Here is an 11,477-nt window from a genome sequence, read left to right as displayed (position 1 = left end):
AAATGAATAACATGCAGATTTTGCAAGAAATAAACTATCAAGATATGGACTTCTAAATTAATATGCTCCCACTATTTTACTAACGAGTCACGCGACACCCTCAGCACGTGAAACGGAAGTCTCCGGCAGACTTCTAGTGGGGATCAGGATCCAATCAGCGTCTTAGTGTAACCTCGAGGGACTCGACCAATCACACTAAGCCTAAAAGGTAGGCAACTCTTGCCGATCACAACTCCTTGTGATTCCCGTCCTGTTTGGCCTCCGAATCACCATGGCCTCGAGGGACTCGACCAACCATGATGCTCGGTTAAGTCAACACCTTCGTTACAAGATGAGTCTGATTTGATGATATACCCTCGAGGGACTCGACCAAGTATACCATGCCCTCAGGTCACCGGTGACATCTCTATGTCGTAAGCAAGATAGCGAATCACGATATAGGTGAGTCTCGAGGGACTCGACCAACTCAACCTACACCGGGAATCGGTTCCTACTTATAACGATGGAAGGCCACGTGGGTCAATCTAATTGCCTCACGTTTACCGACTTAATATTATCGAGAGATGTTTCTATGATTTGGTCTCCTAATATGACATGTCACATATATACATATTTAATATATATCTACATCGCATGCAAATATATATACATAACTAGTATGTGTATAAGCAATCACACCAGATGATCATGGACCACAACCTAATATGATTAGGCCCGAGCCAGTAGGCCTAATCACTCACATCAAGATCTATGTGTGCAATGGTGCATCTCCATGCCCTATGATTATCCATCTCGTCCTCGTCGGTTCTGTCGACATCTTGATGCATCACGATCGTCCGTCTCGTGGGTCCCGCTATCGCATCCACGCTCCCACTGCGCCTCCTCATGTGATTACAACTTAATCATAGGCACGCAGGCCCTACAATAAACGAGAAACATAATGGAGGCTCGCAGACCTCAATAATAATAATCACAAGTACACACATCACACGGTTCATGATCATTCGTCCCACATCATACATCACATGTATAAATAATCATCATCATGTAGGACTACTAGATAATAATAAAAATAATAATCAACTAAATCATTTAATTAATTAATATTTTCTAAAATCAAGGACATGTAGGGAATTTCAGAATTTATAGGGGTATTTTTGTAATTTAGACAAAAGACAGAAACTGGAATTTCTTAAATTCCGAGGGGCAAAACGATCTTTTGCCCAAAAAACCCTAATGCCCTACTACCCTTTGCTGCTACCGCCGCTGCCGCCACCCTGCTGGTGGCGGCCTGTGCGGCGAGGGGCGGGGCGCTGCTGCTACAGGTGGGCGCCCCCGCGGGCGTCGCCGCCTCCGCGGGCAGTTCTGCCGGCGGGGCAACACCCGCAGGCGGTGCTGCCTCTGCAGGTTGGCGCCCCTGCCGGCGCCGCCGCCTCCGTGGGGGGTTCTGTCGGCGGGGCACCGCCCGCAGGCGGTGCTGTCCCGCCGGGCGGCCGCCGCTATGGGGGGGGGGGGGTGGGGGGGGGGGGAGGGGGTTTCGCCCGCGGGAGCAGCGGCGGTAGGCGCCGTTGCCCTGCGGTGCCTCACCCCGTGGGAGAAGCGGCCGCAGGCGCCTCTGCCCGTGGGCTGCTAGCTTCGCCAAACGCAAGCGTGCTGCAAGCAGGCCGCCGGCCGGCTGCTGCAGACGCAGCCCCTGTGCTGCCTACCATCGGCTGCACTGCACGCACACAGATCGAGGGCAGTAACTATTGCTGCCCTTCCTTATTTTTGCGTCAATGATTTTTGACGTCAAAATTCTTCCTAAACACAACACACGTAGTTCAAAACCTATCATTCGCACGAACAACCTGGCTTTGATACCACTGTTGGGAAATCATGGGGGCGACATCACATACACAGCGGAAGAACAAGAAAACAAAATCCCCGATTCCCAAAGAGATGTTCATTATCGTGCGAAGATTGGTGCGCAAAATCTGCGAAACTTAAAACTGCATATAGAGTAGGTTGTGTTACCTAAGGAGATCGTATATCCCTGTTTCCTTGCAGATCCTTAGGAGAGGGTGAAAGAGGTCAAGCGTCCTCCTCTCTAGCGGTGATCCACACAGCAGGGTTGCGACGACGCTCCTCAAAACTCTAAGCCTGCTCTGAGGTAGAGAGGAAGAGGAGAATAAGAAAGGCAAGCAAAGGCTCTAGCCTATGAGGCTCTGAATCCCTCCTATTTATAGAGATCCCCTGTCAAACCCTAATGGGTCCTCCCTTAGTGGGTATTGGATCTGCATCCAATAAGACAAGGGCTTTGTTGGATATCTCATATCTGAACCTCTACTCATCGCAATGCCTACCATATGTGTGTGACCCTCTAGGCCCAATATCGAGCTGGCCGTGAGTCATACCTGTCAGAACTCCTTCTAACTTAGTGAATTATTATCTCTGTAATAATTCACTTGAGTCATCGACTACGGACGTACTAGGCCACTACGCCATAGTCCCTAGACGATACAGGGGAATCCAATCCATTGGACCTGTCTGTCTTCAGTTACCGTGTACCTATAATCCCTCATCCATCTAATATCCCAGAGACCGTATATAGAGCATGGTGTTGTCAGACCCATACGGTTTCTACTCGAGTCTCGCTCTAATCGGATTCTCCTAGAGAACTCTTTCTCTCTCAACCCGAATGACCCTGACCAGGGATTTGTCTGAGCAAGAACACATGGGATATTCTTCTCATGACGCCGAGAGTGGATGATCCTCTATCGACACTCAATAGCCCTCGTAAGTCTGGTATCAAAGAGTGGAGCACTCATACAGGACATCCTTGGTGTCTCAAGTCTAAGGACCAGATACACCACTAGGACTACGGAATCGCTGTATGACAATAAGGCATCATCAACCATCCAGCATTCCGTAAGCGGATCAATTAGTGAACTCATTCTCCAATGAGCACCTGTACTGTATCCCTAGTGTCCCTACATGAGCAGCTATGAGACCAACTGCATCCATCATATGGACGGGTATACAGCACACCAGTCTGTCCGGTTATCACGATGTCCCTCTCGAGTAACCTATGATCGGGATTATTTAGGATATGTGTTTAAAGGTGAATCGATCTCATTATCGTGATCTCATCACGATCCGATTCCCATTACATAAATCAAGGACATCACAATATATATATGCACATATGCAATAGTTATAAAGTGATATACGCCAAAATATAATAAGCAAAAAGATTCTGTATCAAGTCACACGTGCCATCACTCATGTGATTGGCTTGCTGGGCACCTATGACTAGCACCTAATACACAAGTTCTAACTTTACATAGGTCCGATAGAGTATCCCAACCTCCTAAGAGATATGTGGGACATATTAGAGGAGAGGATGTTGAGAATATTGATCCTCAGACCTACGAGGAGGTTATTATGAGTATATACTCCGGGAACTGGCAAGAAGCCATTAATTCTAAGATGGATTCCATGTACTCCAACAAGGTTTAGAACCTAGTTGATGCACTTAACGGTATTGTACCCATCGGTTGCAATTGGATCTTTAAGAAAAAGATCAGAGTAGATGGAAAGGTAGAGACCTATAAAGCAAGGCTAGTGGCTAAGGAGTATCGTCAAAGGCAAGGTGTTGACTATGATGAAACCTTCTCACCCGTAGCGATGCTAAAATCCATCCGAATTCTATTAGCTATTGCAACAAACTATGATTATGAGATCTAGCAAATGGATGTAAAAATCGCATTCCTTATTGGCAACCTCGAGGAAGAGGTGTATATGATACAACCCGAGGGATTCGTGTCCATGGACTGCTCTGATAAGGTGTGTAGGTTACTTAAATCCATTTATGGACTAAAATAAACTTTTCGATTGGAACATAAGATTTGATGAGGCAATCAGATCTTATGACTTCGTTAAGAATGAAGATGAGTCTTGTGTGTATAGGAAGGTAAGTGAGAACACTATCACCTTCTTGGTGTTATATGTAGATGACATCCTGATCATTAGGAATGATGTAGGAATGTTATCCGTAGTAAATAAAGGCTTGGTTATCTAGACACTTCTCCATAAAGGACTTAGGGGAAGCATCCTATATCTTGGGGATTTAGATCTATAGAGATAGATCCAAGAGGATGCTTGGCTTGTCCCAATCTAAGTACATAGACACCATTATTAAAAGGTTTGACATGAAAAATTTCAAGAGAGTTCTCATACTGATAAGACATGAGATACCGCTTTCCAAGAGTATGTCCCCAAAGACTCCTGAAGAAAGGACAAATATGGATAGGATAACCCATGCCTTAGTGATAGGTTCTATCATGTATGTCATAATATGTACCAAGCTTGATATAGCATTGCTTTGAGTGTCACGAGCAAGTATTAAGCGGATCTAGGCTTTAAGCACTGGAAAGCAGTAAAGTGTATCCTTAAGTACTTGAGAAGGACTAAGGATCTTTTACTAGTATATAAAGGTAGTAGCTTCAGAGTTGAAGGCTACACAGACTCGAGTTTTCAGTCCGATATCGATGATAGCAAGTCGAATTCAGGGTATGTGTATACACTAAATGGAGGAGCAATATGCTGGAAAAGTTCCAAGTAAGATACTACTATTGATTCGACCATAGAGGTAGAGTATATTGCTGCAATAGAGGCAGCAAAAGAGGAAGTTTGGATGAAGAAGTTTATAATAGATCTTGGAGTCGTGCCAAGTAGCGAGGAGTCGATTCCCTTATATTGTGACAATTATGGGGCGATTACTCAAATGAGAGAACCCGAGTCTCATCAGAAGTATTCTGAGTTGGTTCCAACTTATTGGAGATATCGTGACCCGAAGAGATGTAGCAATGAAAAGAGTTTCATCCGAGGATAACATTGTAGATCCATTGACAAAGTCGTTGTCTCTGATTGTCTTTGAGCATCACAGTAGTCTGATGGGGATTAGACAATAGGTGATTGACTTTAGGTAAAGTAGGAGATTGCTAGTCATATATACCCTACAAGCCAATCACGTGAGTGATGGCACGTGTGACTTGACATGTAGTTTTTTTGCTTGTTGCACAAACACACACACACACACACACACACACACACACACACACACACACACACACACACACACACACACACACACACATATATATATATATATAGTGATGCCCTTGGATCTATGCAATGGGAATCGGATCGTGATGAGATCACGATAATGAGACTGATTCGACTTTAAACACATATCCTAAATAATCCCAGTCATAGGTTGCTCGAGAGGGATATCGAGATAACCAGAAAGTGTTAGAACCCTTGTAGATTCTAAGCTTGGGGTTGATCTCTTTAGGGATTGGCCTCCTTTGAACTCTATAGGGGTTCCTTCCTCCAAATTGCTACTCAAAGGTTGCAGAAAAGATTCATCTATTGCTTAATAAAAGAGGATCAATACATTGCTATTTATAGGGTTTCTAAACCTTAACTCCTAATAGGACTCCTGCTCAAGACTCCTACTTCTAACCAACTCCTAATAGGATTCCTACTCAAGACTCCTATTTCTTTATAACTCCTAATTTTTCTCTAAAAAATAACCTCCAAACCCTAGCCGGCCTCTTCACCTTTTTAATAGGGGTCGGCTTAGGTAGGTTTTACATGAATGTCCCTCTCAATTAGGACTCTCCTAGCTAGAGTCCTAATAGACCCGCCCTCTTCAAATCAACCTTGTCCTCAAGGCTAAGATTCCATGAACTTAGGGAACCAGGTCTTCAGCTCTTCATATGGTTCCCATGTGGTGTCTTCAAGTGGTAAACTAGTCCAATGTACTAGTACTTCAGTAGAGGGACATCGACGATGCATCACGATCCTGCGATCGAGGATGGCTTGTGGTTGGGCTTGAATAACTCCATCCTTAGTGGTGTTGGGTAGTTGGATCTGGGGTGACTCGTGTTCTCCTAAATTGGGCTTCAAGCATGACACATGGAAGATGGGATGAATTTTGGCATCCTCAAGCAATTTAAGTATATACGCCATGGCTCCAATATACTCTGTGATCTGATAGGGCTCATAAAAACGTGGGGATAGCTTCATGGAGGCTTGATGTTGATGGAGAGTTGCTTGTATGGCTATAGGCAAAGATAAACCCAATCTCCTACTAAAAATTCTCTTTCGCTTCGTCGTGTGTCAGCTTGCTGCTTCATTCTGGCTTGAGCGGTAGAGAGATTATCCTTTAAAAGTTGTAGGAGTTTGTCCCTGTCAATCAATTCTTGGTCGACCTGATCTACCTTGGCCGAGCCAATTACATACTTTAGAATCACAAGGGCCGACCGACCATACAATGCTTCATAAGAGGCACATTTTGTAGATGAATAATATGTAGTATTATACTACCATTCGACCTAGGGAAGCCATTTCGCCCACTCTTTTGGTCAGTGGCTGGCGAAACACCGAAGGTACATCTCTAAATACTTATTTACCACCTCTATTTGGCCATCAATTTGTGGATGATATGCTGTGCTCATCTTGAGTTTGGTACCTTGTAACTAAAATATCACGATCACTTACAATGGACCTTGGCATCTAATGCAGTTTAACAATATTTTCTATGAAAATCTAGGCAATACTAGCAGTAGTGTAGGGATTTCTCACAGCACAAAAATGAGCATATTTCATAAGTCGATCAACCATCACAAGAATTGTGCTTTTACCTTTGGAAGGTGGCAGCCCTTCGATAAAGTCCATGGAGATGTCAGTCCATACCGAGTCTGGTATGGGTAGTGGTTGTAGCTTCCCTGGATTTGCTAATGTTTCATCCTTGTGTTGTTGACATACATCACATTGTGCCACATATTTAGTAATAAATTTTTTCATCCCTCTCCAATAAAAATTTTGCTTCACTCTTTTATAGGTTCTCAGGAATCCGAAGTGCCTTACTGAAAGTATGGAGTGCATTTCATGCAGGATGATTGTGATGCAAGAGGAGTCATGTATAAGCATAATGCGACCTTTGTATCATAGATCCCTCGAATCTCAAGTGTAGTAGGCTATTGCACTTGGATGCTCCTCCAATTTTTTTATGATGTTGGTGATCTCTAGATCCTTCTTCCATTCTTCCCTAATGTCCTCAAGGAGACTAATGGTAGGAAGAGAGATGGCTGTGAAACCTTAGCTTGCTAAGGTAGCCGTGGAAGTGTCTATACAACAACGTTTTCTTTCCCCTTTTTGTAAATAATTTCATAATCAAATTCAAGAAGTTTGGTTACCCATTTTTGCTGCTTAGGAGATGATATCTTTTGCTCCAAAAAGTACTTGAGGCTTCTATGGTCGGTTTTAATTTGAAATCACCAGCCGATCAAGTAGGGTCTTCACCTAGTTACTACGTGCACAATGGCAAGCATCTCCTTATCATATACTGACATGTTCTGATGGGAGTGAGACAATGCCTTAATAGTATATGCAAGTGGTCGATCATCATGCATAAGAACAGCTCCAATTCTGACTCCAGATGCGTCGGCCTCAATGATGAAGGGTCGGCTGAAATCTGGTAGCGCTAGCACTGACGTTGTTGTCATGGCTGCCTTAAGTTTGTCAAAGGCAACGGAGGCTTTGTCCGACCATTGAAAAGCATCTTTTTTCAGTAGAAAAGTGAGGGGTGCACTGATCTTCCCATAGTCCTTAACAAATTTTTGGTAGTAGCCCGTTAGTCCAAGGAACCCGCGTAGTAATTTCACGTTTGTAGGTTTTGGCCAGCCTTGTATTACCTTAATTTTTGTTGGGTCTACCATCACTCTTTCTTCTGAACAAAAAGAGAAAGCTGCACTTTGGTTGCTTAACAAAAAGAGTATTCTCCCGAAGGATCGTCAAAACAATCTGAATTTGGTGGTAACCGGATCGGAGGTCCAACTTTATGAAGACTCGAGCTCCTTTTAATTCATCAAGAAGTTCATCCACCACTGGTATTAGGTACTTGTTCTTAATGGTGATACCATTTAAAGCTCGGTAGTCAATGCACATCCGCCAAATTTGATCCTTCTTGTGTACAAGTAGCACCAGTGAGGAATAGGGGCTACAACTTAGCCGAATCACCCCTGTTTCAATAATCTCCTTTATGATCTTTTCAATTTTATCCTTTTGGAGATGAGGATATCGGTACGGCCAAGTGTTCGCTAGTGGCTTGCCCGGAAGGATTGGTATCCGATGGTCATGTTTCGAGAAGGAAGAAGACCGCGTGGTGCAGCAAAAATGTCGGCAAATTTAGCAAGCAATTAGGAAAGATTTTGATCTTCAATTTCTATTTTCTTCCCCTCTGGTTGCTGCTAGAGATGCATCAAAAAGCCACCATTTATCTTGTGTAAAACTTTCTCCATTCGTTGGGTTGAAACGATGGTTACGTTGCTTCCACGCTTCCTGTATAGGATAATCTGTTTGCCTTTGCAGTAGAATTTCATAATTAATTTGAAAAAGTTTCAAGAGACATCACCTAGCATAGTCAGCCATTCTATGCCAAGCATAGCCTCATAGTCATCAATTGATAAGAGGAAGAAGTCAGTGATAATTTCTTGGTCTTGCAGTAATAGTTTCACCCGCGGGCATCTTTGGTCGCACTTTAGGATTATGCCGTCGGCAACCTTTACATCAAACTTGCTGCAACCTTTGATATGCAGTGCCATCCGAGCAGCAACCTTACTATTTAGAAAGTTATTAGTGCTGGTTGTGTCGATGAGAATAGTGATCGGTTGTTGTTTCAGAAGGCCTCCAATTTTCATTGTTTGCGGGTTTGAGTAGCCGGCTAGTACATGTACCGTAACGTCGGTCGGTTGTGGCTCTTCTTTCATATCTTCTTCTTCATGTTCAAGGCTCTTTTCTAGATGTTCAATGACCTCTTCTTCTACTGGTTCAATCATAAGAAGTCTCCCTTTTCTTCAGCGATGCTTGCGGCTCCATGGCTCGTCGCAATACCAACATAACCCCTTCGCAGATCGCTCCCGAAGTTCTTCTCTTGTCAACCATTTTGGTGTAGGGACTCGATTGATAGTAGGGGAGGCTGAGGGCTTTAGTATTGCAGGTTGAGGAGTGATTCTATGTTAGGATCAAGAGCGCACTAAGAGGGGGGTGGTGAGGGGGGGGGGGGGGGGGGGGGGGCGTGTGAATTAGTGCAGCGGAAAACTTTCACAATTTCAAAAACCTTGTTTTGATTAAAGCCGATTCAACTCAATTCGTTTCGGAAGGAATTTGAGCTTGAAGTCTAAAGTGAAAATGTAATAGAAGACTAAGGTGATTTGCAGCAGTGTAAATCACAAAAACATAGATTTCGTAAAGTCTTCGTAGAAAGTTGATCTCGGAAGATGTTTTATGTCAAAGCGAATGTAGACATATTTAAAGCACAGTAAGAAGGAGAGGCAATTTGCTATAAAGGAAAGATGCTTAAAGTAAATGCAAACTGATATTTTAGAGTGGTTCGGTCAATGTAACCTATATCTACCATCGGCTTCCTCCTCCGATGAGGTCATCGGCATCAACTAGAGGCCTTCCTTCAATAGGCAAAGGCCAACCACCCTTTTACAGCTTTTCTCCTTTTGACGGGCTTAGGAGACAACCCTTACAAGTTTCACTCCTCTCTTGAATGATCTCAACACTTAGAAGAAAGAAGGAGGAGAGGGGTATTTATGTATTTGGACAAATCAGTATTCCTAATTCTCTTCTAATAAAATCAAATTATTCTTCACTTAAAGACTTCATAAAAATATCGGCCAATTGATGTTTTGTATCAATAAATTCTAGGATTACATCATGATTAGTGACATGATCTCATATAAAGTGATGCCTAATGTCAATATGTTTTGTTCTAGAGTGTTGAATGAGATTCTTTGTTAGACATATTGCACTTGTGTTATCACATTTAATGGGGATATTTTTAAGATGAATCTTATAATATTCTAAAGTATTTTTCATCCACACAACTTGTGCATAGCATGCACTAACTGCAATATACTCAGCTTCGGTTGTAGATAGTGCAATCGAGTTTTATTTCTTGGATGACCAAGAAATAAGTGCATGTCCCAAAAATTGACATGTTCCTAATGTGCTTTTTCTATCTAGTCTATATCCAGCAAAATCTGCATCAGCATAAGCAATTAGCTCAAAATTCTCGGATTTTGGATACAATAATCCTAGATTTTTGGTACCTTTAAGATATCTAAGTATCTTCTTAATTGCTTTAAGATGAGATATCTTAGGATTAGATTGAAACATAGAACAAAGACCTACACTAAACATGATATCCGGTCTTGTTGTGGTGAGATATAGTAGACTTCCTATCATACCCCTATAAGCTTTTTGATCAAAGCTTTCTCCACTTTCATCAATTTCTAACTTAGTGGAGGTACTCATAGGAGTGTTGATAGCTTTTGACCTATCCATATTAAACATTTTTAGTAAATCTAAAGTGTATTATGTTTGACTAATAAAGATATCATTACTTAGTTGTTTAATTTGTAAGCCCAAAAAGAAGGTTAATTCTCCCATCAAATTCATTTCAAATTCAAGACTCATACTCTTAGCAAATGATTCACAAAGAGATTCATTCGTGGAACCGAAGATAATATTATCAACATAAATTTGAATAATGAGAAAATTATTTTCAAATTTTTTGATAAATAATGTAGTATTAACTTTGCCTTTAGAGAAATTATTTTCAATAAGAAATGAACTAAGTCTCTCATACCAAGCCCTTGGGGCTTGTTTTAAACCATAAAAAGCTTTAGTCAATTTAAATACATGATTAGGGAGACTATTATTCTCAAATCCTGGAGGTTGTTCAACATAAAATTCTTCGGAAATAAAGTCATTAAGAAAAATACTTTTAACATCGATTTGAAACAACTTAAAATTATTACTATTAGCATAGGCAAGGAGCTTCCTTATGGCTTCTAATCGATCAACAGGAGTGAAGGTTTCTTCATAATCGATACTTTCTTCTTGGGTGAAACCTTTGGCGACTAATCTAGCCTTGTTTCTAACCACGATACCATATTCATCTTGCTTGTTTCTAAAGACTCATTTAGTACCAATAACTAAATGGTCATTTGGCCTAGGAACAAGCTTCCACACCTCATTTCTCTCAAATTGATTTAACTCAATCTTGCATTGCAATTTTCCATGAATTATCTTTCATGACTTCGTCAATACATTAAGGTTTAATTTGGGAGAGAAAAGCGATGTTGGCACAAAATTTTTTAAGAGAAGAACGTGTTTGAACCCCTTTAGATGTGTCTCCTATGATTAGCTCCTTAGGATGAGCATCTACATACTTCCAATCCTTTGGTAAGGATGTTTCAAAAGTATATGCATCCAAGTTGCTAGTTGGAGAAGGGGTTTCATTTAAATTCAAAGTATCAAAATTAATATCATCATCAAAATCATTTTTCTTAATTTTGAAAATCTCATTAAAAATAACATGAATGGATTTTTTTATAATTAAAGTTCTTTTATTGAAG

Source organism: Musa acuminata, chromosome BXJ3-10 (assembly GCF_036884655.1).
Source record: "Musa acuminata AAA Group cultivar baxijiao chromosome BXJ3-10, Cavendish_Baxijiao_AAA, whole genome shotgun sequence".
Lineage (NCBI taxonomy): Eukaryota > Viridiplantae > Streptophyta > Magnoliopsida > Zingiberales > Musaceae > Musa > Musa acuminata.
The sequence above is the reverse complement of the archived record's forward strand: the minus strand, read 5'-3'. Positions refer to the sequence as shown.